The sequence below is a fragment of the Euprymna scolopes genome, chromosome 11 (assembly GCF_053919585.1).
Source record: "Euprymna scolopes isolate OS-2025 chromosome 11, ASM5391958v1, whole genome shotgun sequence".
Lineage (NCBI taxonomy): Eukaryota > Metazoa > Mollusca > Cephalopoda > Sepiida > Sepiolidae > Euprymna > Euprymna scolopes.
This window is the reverse complement of record NC_136492.1, coordinates 77,604,530-77,617,302: the sequence shown is the minus strand read 5'-3', so window position 1 is coordinate 77,617,302 and position 12,773 is coordinate 77,604,530. Positions and strand designations below refer to the sequence as shown.

The 12,773-nt window shown below is 33.6% G+C and overlaps 1 protein-coding gene and 1 non-coding gene across 3 annotated transcripts in view; one reads left to right on the top strand and one right to left on the bottom strand.

Moving 5' to 3' along the window:
• LOC145287922 (transmembrane protein 216-like) overlaps positions 1-12,773 on the bottom strand; it is a 46,289-nt gene that overhangs the window by 24,312 nt on the left and 9,204 nt on the right. The window lies entirely within an intron of this gene.
• On the top strand, positions 8,344-8,416 carry Trnah-aug (transfer RNA histidin (anticodon AUG)). The gene has a single exon. It is a non-coding gene; the product is annotated as a tRNA-His (tRNA).

Below are 12,773 nucleotides of genomic sequence, written 5' to 3'. Positions count from 1 at the left end.
TTATTTAAATTCAGATTGAAATCAATAATAAATTATGGAAAAATCAAACCAAATCTAAAGGATTATAATGTTCTCATTTCAGTAAAATTGGAACAATCTCCCTAGTGACTCCTTAAAAAACATTCGTAATACATAAAACTAATTATTCACAAACGATTAGAATGGTCACACACACACACACACAAAAAAAAATAATAGTTTTGGAAAAATAAAAAATAAAGAAATTTTTTCAGCTAGTCTTTTATCAAAGAAATGGCTAATTTATTAAACATTGTCGAAAAGTCCAAAACAAAAATTTGTGGCTAATTTTATTTTCTTTCATCTTCTTCCATTTAAAATGTCTCTCTTATGAAATACAAAGGAAAATCAAGTATATAGATATATTTTTTTAATTACATTTTCACCCCAAACAAGACAGATTGCCACTTTGATGTAGGGGCTACTATCAGGGACTTAAGTTGCAGGGATACTATGTAGACAGTTGAGCAGCAAAATGTCTGTTCACATTACACTTAAACTTATGCATGTTAGTACAGTTGGGGAAGCAGGAAACCGGAAGGTAATTCCAAAGTCTAGCAGTTCTGGGGAAGAAACTATTAGTAGAAGTAGTAGAAGGCTTTCTTACATCTAGGGATTTCTACTGTGTAGGGGTGGGACTTTGTTGCCTGTTGGGTTAGTTGGGGGTACAAGGGCTAGTAGTTCATCGGAGCATCCACTATTAAAATACTTGTAAAAAGACAGACAAAAAGAGGGATGCAACATTTCATCGATGGGACAGAGGTTGAAGCTTAAATGACAGTTCAGGACCTATCAGGTTGGTGACTCTTTTGAATCCAGGAGTGAGAGACTAGTAGCAGATGCACCAGCCCAAATATAACAACAATACTCCATACATGGGTGAATGGTGGCCTTGTAGAGGTACAGGATACTTTCAGGCATAAGTAGCTTTCTAGCATGGTAGAGAAAGAGCTCACCTTCTTCGCAGCAGTCTTGGCAATGCTCTCGATGTATCTGTTCTAACTCATGTTCCCTGTGAACGTTAAGCTGAGGAGTTTGAAACAAGTACTTTCAAGTAATGTATCTTTAGCCATAGCTATTAGCGGTTTAGAAGGTTTCTTGCAATTATTGAAGGAAACAAGCTTAGTCTTGGCAGTATTGAATGTGACCGTCCATTTTTTCCCGATTTCACTACAAATTGGATGTCTTCCTCTTCCTTAGATATGTGTTCATTTGTTTTCCCCTCGTGCCTTTTATAGAGCATGGTGTCATCAGCATATATACCCATCTCAAAGAAAATTTTATCAGGGAGGTCATTTAGGAATATCAGAAATAATAAAGGTCCAAGGATTGATCTGTAAGGTACACCCACATTTATATTGTTAAGATGTACGACCATTGAGGACAACCTGGATTCTTCTCTTATTTAAAAAGGATTTAATTATGTTAAGTATTCGTCCAGTGATACCCGTATGACTATCATGCCGTATCCTGTCAAAAGCCTTAAATATATCTAGGGCTACTACTCTACCCTCCCCTGCTTTGTCCAGTATATGGTATATATGTTAAGAGATTACAGTTAGGATATCTGCTGTAGAACGGGCTTACCTAAATCCATATTATTGGTCGGTCAGAAGTTTAGCAACTGTAAGGTGATGAACTAGAGCTTGATTAATTATGGACTCAAATATTTTGGAGAAAAGAGAGAGGAGGCTAATGGGGTGATAATTTAATTAATAACTTTCGCCAGAATTCTTGTAAACTGGTATCACAAAAGCAGTTTTCCAGCAGTTAGGAAAGCAAGATTCGTTAAGGCATTTGTTGTGAAATTTGGAAAGGACTGGAGCAACCTCAGTGGAGCATTTTTTTAATAGTACAGCCAGGATAAGACCAGGTCCACATGCTTTTGAGGTGTCTAGTTTTTTATGATATCATGCACCTGAGAAGGAGTAATTTTCAGATCATCTAGTGTGGTGTCAGTCTACAAAGGAAAATCAGGGAGGAAGTAGTTTGCTGGGTCCAATGTAGAGTTTGAAGCAAACCGACTGGCAATCATGTTAACCTCATGATTGTTGGATAGTGGGGGAATTGTTGATTGCCCATTATTTACTACAATGTTTAAAAATAAAATAAGGAAAAACCAGAAGAAAACGAGTTTTAAAATGCTATAATTTGGTTTTACAACTACTAAAGCTTCTTTTCAAATGAGTAGATCAACACAAATAAATTGAAATGTATTTTTCATTTGGCTTGGTTGTTTTGTTTTATGGTATGTCAACCCTTTTTGGGTTATTTAATGTTGAATCTAGTCATTTTGGTAAAAGTTTTTATGCTTAAAGTTCCTTGTATCTTCAAATATTTATTCATAGTGTTTGGTTTGATTGGGTTGTTTTGTAGAGGAGAATTGTTTATTTATTCATTTTTGTTTGAGGCTTAACATCAATGTTTGATGCATTTTAGGTCAGGAAGCTATTATCTTTAGACAGCTTAATCTAGTAGCACTAGTTGTATTTTTTAAAAATTACAAATAAACCACAAAGTGAAAGTTTTGTGCCTGAACCATCAAAATATCAATGCTTGTGATTCATCTAAAATTCAAACTCTGAAACAATGATTCATTGAAATCATTTTCCAAATATAAAGTCTAAATCTTGCAATCCACCTAAAACTCAATGCTCAAAAAGCTTGCAATCCAACCAAATTGGTTGGCTTAATTAGCAAAGAGAGTCAATTGTACATTGATTGAAGATCTCTGTCAAACTTTTGGATTAAACGAAGTAACTAATTAAATGTTATGACACAAAGTGTTTCACTTTTTATGGCCAATAGAATTAACACTTGTCAATTGTTTTCTCTGGTGGCGATACCAATTACAAAATTGATTCTCTGCCACACACAAATTACAAAACAATTCAAGATAGAAAATTGCAGCAGTCACATGTTTTGATGTACTATTTTCTCTTGGTTTAAACAGACAAGCATGTGCTGAGTAATTGGTCTCGCAATCAATAGAATTGGATTGGCTCATGAATACAGTTTGTTGGGCTAGTTCTTTGAAGTGTATCCACTCAACTACTTTTCCCACCTCCAAACAGAGTCATGATGCATAAAGAAGCAAATTACTAATGCTGGCCCCATTCAATTCACCAACCTAGAATTGGAATCTGCTAGGACTTTTGCTATGGGGCATAAATTTGCTCAATTTTTTAAGGGGAGGAGACAGGAATTTTCTATGTGAAAAAGTCAGTAAAAACAAAAAAGAAATTACTTACTCTACCATTAACCCTAGGTTCAAGTTCCCTAATAAAAAAGACAAAACTTTCTTTAATCCTATCATTAATCTCAAGTCCGAGTGACAAGCCTGTAAAGAAAAACTTTTTTAAAACTATACAGAATCATCTTAAAAAAAAAAAGAAAGTAGACCCTCCTCAAAATGCACAGAATTTATTTCCCATAGCTAAAAAATTTTATTAAGTTGGTTAACTGCCCTAAAACGATAAAATGTCCATAAATGGGGGATCATTTTACATTAAATTCATATATAAAACTGATCTCTCACTCTAAATTTTAAGATAATTATTTCTTTTTTCTTTTTCTTCATGTTTTTTAGAGAATTCACACCTGATAGGCTAAAAAAAAGTAGAATCTCATTTTGGAGGGAGGATTTAGCAAATGGTATTATCTCCAATATATTGTCTTGTTCATATTGAAAGTATCAACTGATATGTTTTAACTCCAATTTTGCTTTGAAATTTGTTAAATTGTTAAAATTATCTTTTGTATAAAAAGGCTGTTCCAAGTTTTTTTTTTTTGGCATTAAAACATTAATATATTTGGTCCAAGAAATAAATAAGAAATAGAAAAGAGAAAGACCTCCAAGTGCTTATGTGGGTATGTGTGCATGTGTGTGTGTGGTGAGGGGGAGGGGTGAGCAACAGTAAGTAATTCTTTGATAAAACAAATGTCTTCTACCTTCCTTCCTTTTTCCCATACTAATCGCTTGAAGTGTGGAAAAATTAATATTTCCAGAGAGAAAGAAAAATAAGACAACATAGAAACAGTAAGAGGAAGAGAGAAAAAAAAAAACAGGAAGGAAGAGAAAGATAAATAAAATCAAGGAAGGGTAAAAATTAAGCTTTTCTTTTTATTCAATTTAAGGAGAATCTCGCATTTTCTGAATTACAAAAAAAACAAAAACTTCCATTTAAAAAGTGGAGATCTCACATTCTGATGTTTTTAATTCCTTTCCAGTCCTGGCAAAAAAATAAAAAACAGTATTTTCTATTAAACAACAATCTTGTTGTATATGCTTTCTTCTGTGAATTAGAGGGACAATTTATTTAGCTGTTTCAAACATGGAATCAGGGAGACTATTGACCATAACTACCACCTTAGATAATGGTTCTCCCTTACTCCCACCCCTATAAAACATTCACAACAAACACTCATCTAACTTCAAAACATTGTCAATAAATTTTCTTCCATGTACCTAGAACTAAACGTAACTTCCATAAGCAAAGTTTCTTCTCTCGAACTTCATATCCATGGAACACAATACCACGGGGCTGCTTCCTGGCTGATTATAACATTGCGAAGTCAAATTGAAACAAATTCTTTTTGAGTTGACTTTTTAAATAGTCAATTTCTGACCAATTACAACCAGCGTTACTAACCCCTCAGTGTTTCACCATCTACCTATTAAAATCAAATACCTTTATCCTCAAGTGGCCCATGGGCCTTGATAAATGGTGACCATTTTGTAAAAACAAAAACGAACTTCATTACCTCAACCTCATCCAGTGAACTGACCATTATAACAGTTTATTTCTTTTATACTAATAAGTCACCACTTAATCTGGTGCTACCAGATCAGGCTGTCTGAAGATACTGGCTTCCTGACCTAAAATGCATCGAACATTGATGTTATCAATTTTTCCTTTTGCAAAACTCAATGATGATCTGCAAAACTAAAACAAAAACAATTTTCCTCACCAAAATAACAAACACCATGAATAAATATTTGAAGATATAAAGAACTTGAAACATAAAAACTTTTATCAAAATGAATGGATTTGATATAAAATAACCCTAAAAGGATTAATATAACGTAAAACAAAACAACCAAAGCAAACACCATGAATAGATAACTGCCCGAAAAGTGACACACTGGATTGAGCAAAAAAATAAAAATTATCTCAGTCTAAAAAGATTTCTCATTAACTTACCAAGAACAAAAAAAAGAGATTGTATCAAAACAGATACTACACTTTAATCCTAAGCAAAATACATTGGATATACAAATAAAAATACCATTTTTTTTTTTACAAGGTTTGCTACCATCGTAAACATCAAATGCACAAAAAATGGTTAAATTATCAGAAATAAAGCAAAATATTGTAAGATATACCCTATTGTCTAGCCTTCTTCTTTTTCCCAATTATATTTCTTTCTCTTAATTATTGCTAATTTTCTCTCTTACTGTGCTAAAAGCAAAAAAAAAAACAAAAAAAAAACATCACTTTCCTTGAGTTTTATACTCTCTCTTTTCTTTCCATAATTCATCACTTCCCCAAACCATTTCCATCTACCTTAATAGATTCTTCATAATAAAAGACTGTTTTCATCATGACATTTTTTCAATGCGTTAAGTTTAAGTCAATGTTCTTATTTTATTTATATTTTATGTTTATCTTATGTTTTATAGTATTCTATAATGTTTTTGTAGTTGATTTTTAGTTATTTTGAAAAGAAATCTAGTTCGTGTATTTTTTCCAATATATTTTAACACTAACTATTTTACAAACGTTTATTTTATATTTATTTATTTTTTTATTTTTTAGCCAGAATACAAACTATCATGACAATTGCTTTCTATCTTTGCTATGGCCATATTTTAGTCTCTCTCTCTATTTGTTTTTTTTTTGGATGATTGTACAGAAAAGGCTAAATTTGTACTTTTCCACATCCTAATTTGATCAGTTGTGTAAACATAATAAAAAAAGAATACAAGTTACATGCAAAAAGCATAAAAAATATTTTTCTAATTGATTAAAAATAAAAAAGTGGTCTGGTATTCACAATTTCAAAATAAACAATAGTAGAAGTATTAAAGTCAGTAATTGACCAACTCGTACTTCCAAAGCACCCACCTATATGTAACACAATGTAACTTTAAATTAATATATAATTTTTGAACCATTCTAAAAGAAACTTAAATAAAAACTAGCAATAATTAAAAAAAAAAAGTTTTTTCAGCATACAAAAATAATGAAAATGTGATACTAATATTATGTTTACATTATTGAAATCATAAAACAACATTCCTATGTATATGCTATTTCTGATGTGTCCATATACTCATGTTTAATAAATCTAGCAAAAATAAAATACTGGTAGATTTTCATGAAATTTTCGATACTTATACACTTTTTAATTAATCTTTTATATTTATAATGCAGTTTTTGTAAAATATATGAGGGGAAATATTTTTGGTACATGTCCCCACCCACATTTCATTTTACGAAATCTGAATAAAATATATTAAAATTGGGCAAAATTTCAACATTTAATAAAGTTGAATAGTTAAAAAAAATTTTTTGAATATTTCTTTTTATATATAAATAACATTTTTTTATGTATCTTGAGAGTTTGTGAATAGAAAATGGAAATAAATTCAATATTATGCTGTTTTTTTTTATTACAGTATTTCTTAATAATCTATACTACTAATAAAATTCTAAATGTTTATTTATTTATGTGCTTGTATGAGGGGCGTGCAATAAGTAATACCTCTGACCTACTTCCAGTTGTCTGATCTAGCTGAAATTATGCATGTGCAATAATTTATATCTCTACAGGTTATGTGGCAAATTACAGCTCTGAATTAATTATGGTTTCTGTTTTACAGGTGTTTGAACTGAGTCAGGTGTGAAATGGAGCCTGTTGAATGTCGAGCAGTGATCCAGTTTTTGTATTTGAAAGGACGCACACCACAGGAGACTTTTGATGAAATGAAAGAAACTCATGGTGATAATGCCCCATCATATGACCTTGTAAAACGCTGGCATCGTGAATTCAAACACGCCCGGAAGTCTGTGGAAACAGCTCCCAGACCTGGTTGCCCCCCCCCCTTCTGCCATTGATGAGGCATCTGTCCGTCAAGTTGAGGCTGCCATTTTGGAAGATCGGCGCATTACTATTCATTAAATAGCCCAAGACGTCAAGATTAGTACAGGGTTGGTGGAAACTATCATTCATGACCATTTGCATATGCGTAAGGTGTCTGCCAAATGGATTCCCAGGTTGCTCACACCATTCCAGAAGCAAGAACGCGTCAAGTGCTCGAGGATGAATTTAGAGATGTGCCAAAAAGATGAGTCAAAGTTTTTCAAAAGACTGATTACACAGGATGAAACCTGGATCCATCACTATGATCCAGAGGCCAAAGACCAGTCAATGCAGTGGAAGCATTTGGACTCATCACCTCCAAAGAAGGTAAGGGTACAGCCCTCCGCTGGCAAGGTCATGCTCACAGTCTTCTGGGACCAGGACGGAGTAGTGATGACAGATTTCCTGGCAAAGGATACCACAATTACAGGAGCCTATTATGCTTCACTTTTGAGGAAATTAAGGGAAGCTATCAAAATCAAGAGGTGGGGCAAGATCAGCAAAGGTACCCTCCTCCTGCAGGACAACGCTCTGGTTCACAACTCGCATGTCGCCAGATCAGAAGCACAGCCATGTGGTTATGAAATCCTCCCCATCCTCCCTACTCTTCTGACCTTGCACCCTCTGACTTTCACCTCTTCCCAGCCATGAAGTTGTTTTTGAAAGGAAAGCGTTTCCCAGATGATGCAGCCTTGATTTCTGAAGTCATGTTGTGGTTGGAGGATCAACCTGGGGTGTTCTACAAAAACGATCTCCAGAGCTGCATCAAACGATGGGAGAAATGTATAACTCTGGGTGGTTCCTATGTAGAGAAAGACTAATAACTGTGCTAAGTTTCGTTGCTCTACTGCTATAGGAAGTGGGTCAGGGGCATTACTTATTGCATGCCCCCTGTATGTATATATATATATATATATATATATATATATATATATATATATACACCAATAAAACTTTTGAATGGATGCACCGAATTAAAAAATTCTTTTTTTTTCCCTGAAAGGTGTGAGTTCCTAGATTGTTCTTATCTATATATGGTTTGTAACGAAAAATGCTGAGTCACACAAAAAAGCCCGAAATAAGGGTTTTTGGGCCATTTCGTGACTTTGTCGAAAAAGTTACCTGCCCATGTCAACGGAATTTGGCACTGTCACGGTAACATCTTTCAGGATACGGACAGAACTTGTGGTGCAATGGATAACGCGTCTGACTATGAATCAGAAGATTCCAGGTTCGAATCCTGGCAAGTTTGTAATAATTTTAACCATCATTTTATCCAACGTTAACTCATTATCCTTACCCTTAGTTAGGGTATTTTTGTTTTTTCAGTGATTGTGTTTTGTGCATATGGAAATTTCCCATACTGCGAGTTCACAGGGTAAGCGTTGATGGTAAGACGATGCTGATTGTACTTGATGTTGAGTGTACTCGATTTTGTGTTTAACTTGGCATTGTGTGTGCCGATGCAGTGCAGCCGCTAGTATATAATACAATCAGTTAAATTGCAAAGAAAAAAAACATTCTCAAAATAATTAATTCTTAAATGATTTAAATTCAACAATTCTGAAAAGGTAAATTTTAAACACACAAAGCAGAGTAGAGTTTTACAATATTTTAAAAACATATTTTAATATAATATAAAAATGACTGTTAGCAATTTTAAAATAATAAATTCAACACCAATTTAAAAATATTTAATTATAAATACATTTGTTAATTATTGTTGTGGGTCAAAATTATTTTTACACTTTTATTCCAAGAAATCTATGGAAACTATCAATTATCAAAATTTACACAGTTGCCACTTCAATTGTAAGAGAATTTTCATCAGCAGCAAATGTTAGTATTGTTGAATAGTGGGGGGGGGGTGTACATCTCGGGGAGGACATTTATAACAGAGGATGAGACATTTATATAACAGCATATACAGCAACGACGGTGATATGACAATTACTTGTTGAGTTCATTTTATTATTAGGAGAGATATGAATGTGATAAGATGTGAAATAAACAGTTGTTTTAAACACAGGGGGAGATACATTATTGATGATGGGGACAGACAGTTAACACTTTTAAAAAGGGTTTACACAAACTTCAGTATTCAAGATGAGGGGACAGTGTGATGTTGTATAATAACAGAAAACACACATTACCTTGTTGAAATAACGATGAAGACAAAAGCTTACAAATAACATGAAGACATTTATTCCAGCTGGCGATGAGAATGGTCAGGTATTCGATGCCTTTTAGGTTTCTACATTGTCTTGTCTGCTTTTCTACCTTGCTTCCGAAAGGGGCCTAGCTAACTCAACTCTCCCAACTCTAACTGTCACCTCCAAACTCTTCTGATTGACTTAACTAAATATATTATTACCTATCTTTCTTTATGACGTCAGATCGTGCTCAAACATGTGAATGTCTCCTCACATGGATTCTACATATTATCTAGGTCTCCAACACATTTTTGGCAACACAAAGAACGTTCCTAAATTGATTGTTCATTCTACTTCTCTGACTTAACTAGTTGTATAGTTATTTCTAATATAATGGACTATTCTCCACATTTCTAGAATTGCATCTAAATTGCAATATGTATTTTTTTTAACTTTGGATTACTGAGTTCGATTCTAGCATACTCCTTTAATAAATATTATTTTCAATCCTATGTACTTTGTTTTTCTAATTACTGGGATCTGTCCCCTTCAATATGCAACAATATTAATTCACTGTTTTTCAGTGTACCATAAAAAGAAACTTGTGACTGAGGAAATTGTTACTGTCAACATATTTTATAAAGAAACACTGTGAATGAAAGTATCCCAGGAAGGACAGATTTTTGCGAGGAAAAATGTTCGTTTTTTTTTTTTTTGTTGCTTGCGTGAGCTTCATTGGTAAAGGATTGAGTAATTTATCCGTTGCGGTTTGAATTTGGTATTCTTGGTGGTGCAGTTTTTACGCCCTTGGACAGAGTCTGACGCGAGCAACAATTACGGGCAGCGGTGATGATGACTTGCGGAAATGCTGTCTAGACTGGTTTGTTTTGTGGTGTGTCAGTGCTTTTATATGGGCTTTCTTGAATGTTCCAACCCGTTCACTGTCTACATACGTGAATAGACAAAAATATAGTCCCATGGATTTGTGTGTAAAAGGAACGTATTGCAGCTATGTTTCTACACGCTGACAGAATTGCATGGGTGACCGGTGAAATGAATAAATTCTGTTCAAATAGATTCTTCTGATTATGTAATGAGCGACTTGATTTAGTTGATAACTACACCCCACCCCCACCCCATATCAATTGTTACCACATTGAAATAATAACGTTATCATTTAGAAAGTCATTCTAAACATCGAGAGGAGAGGGAATTTTCTAATTATTCTGTATTTTCATCTAATAATTTAATAGACAAAAATATTGTAAAAATCGAATTTAACTTGAAAATACTATTTAAAAATTGTGCAGTAACATAAGCGGATAAGCACCAAAAAATGCTGTGTTGTGTTTTAGAAAGAAAACTATGAAAAATAATCTATATATATAAAAGCGAAAATGTATGTATGTATGTGTGTGTGTGTATGTCTGCTAAAAACTTTCGACAGACAGAACAAAAATTCACAAATTTGGTCTCATATGAAAGCCCCATCCTTCACCCGACAAATATCAAAAAATTGGCCAAAAAACGTTAATTTTGTCACCCTGAAATCATCACTTTTCTACGGGGAGGTAGGGAAAGGGTCAGCAAAAACCTCCTCTCATGACGATGTCGCTTCTACACATGCGTCATACGACATCGTAACCTGATTTAGTTTAAAGATTTAAAAAAATGACCTAATTTTGTGTACGTCGTCTTAGGTCAGTTGGTTAGAGCGCTGGGTCATTATCTAAAGGTTTTGGGTTCGAATCGTGGTGTGAGATGTCTTCTTTTTTTTTTTTTTTTCGCTTTTTTTAAATTTTAATATTGAAGCAGGGTTATTTAAGCCATTTTTCACGTAACGTTCGTTTTTCTGTTTTTTTTTTTTTAATTCACTTATTCTTAGGTTTTCATTAACATCCCCCCAACCCCGACCGCCACACACACCCAAAAACATGCGGGCAACGCCGGGTACCCACCAATTTTTAAAATTTTAATATTGAAACAGGCTTATTTAAGCCATTTTTCACGTTTTTTTTTGTTTTTATTTTTCAGATTTTTTAAAGAAGTTTTAACGTTCGTTTTTTCTGTTTTCTTTTTTGTTTTTGCTTTTCGGATTTTTACATTTAACATCGTTCATTAGTTTTTTTGTGTTTTTTTTTCGATTTTTTTAAGTTTTAACTTTTTTTTATATAATATTTAATTTTTATTTAATATTTAAAAATATTTACTTTGCATATTATATTTTGATTACCCCCACCCCCACCGCCCGAGCACACACACCTCTAAACACCCGGGCAACGCCGGGTACACCCCCCCCCCCTAGTACAAAATAATAAATGTAATATTAAATAGAGAATTGGTTCTGTAATAATATGAAATCTGCATGAATTAAAATATATTTAAGCATATTTTAAGATCGGGGAAAATTGAATGCGCGCATGCGAAAACAACCATGGCCACTTGTGAAAGCAATACAGAATACATTGGATAATTAAAGGTTTTAATATAAAAACTACTTGGGTTCTTATGCACTTATTGAACCATGCTATTTTTAAATAGTATTTTCAAGTTAAATTAGTTTTACGATATCTTTTTTTTTTATTAAATTGTTAGGTGAAATTACAGAATAGTTACAAAACACCCTCCTCTCCCCATGTTAAGAATGGCTTTCTAAATAATAAAGTTATTATTTCAGCACGGTTCAATAAGTGCACAAGTACTACTACTTGTTGAAGACAATTTTGAATGTGATGTTCGTTCAAAAAAGACCGAATACCACTAAAAATTAACTTTTTACAGGTAAGTCTTTAGTTGGTACTCTAGCGCACATTGACCAATAAAAATTACGGAACATGTCATTTTATTTCTTCTATCTATTCATCTTCCATTATATAAAGGAAGTACAGCACAATCACATTGAAACACTGATTCGCGTCAGATCACCGAAGTTAACCTACGTTGAGCCTGCCCAGTATAAGATGGGTGACCATTTGGGAAGGCTAAGCACTGTATGTACCTTCTGGGAAGGTTAGGTGTGAGGCCTGTACCTTCATCCCAAAAAAAGAACTTCTCGCTATAAAAGCATCTACAAAGTTGTGGATGGCCTATACTCCTCCAGGGGCTCAAGGCTATGGATGAGATGGATATAAAAGGAACTGTGTGTGTGTGTGTGTGTGTGTGTGTGTGTGTGTGTGTGTGTGAGAGAGAAAGAGAGAGAAAACGGCCGATTCTTATGAAAATTCAGTGTTCTTAGATAGGTTTTGTATCGGAATGCCTTTGATAAGTAGCAGTAATTGATAATCGAAATAATCCAATGAAAGAAGAAACAAGTGATTTTGACCAAAGGTAACACCATACATAGCCTAACATCATAAGTGAATTTAAGAAATTTATTACCACACAGACGAAAGGCTCGACATGTAACAGTAGGTTCTTTGATATGACAGTGGTGTGTTCAAAATGAATGTTTCTGTT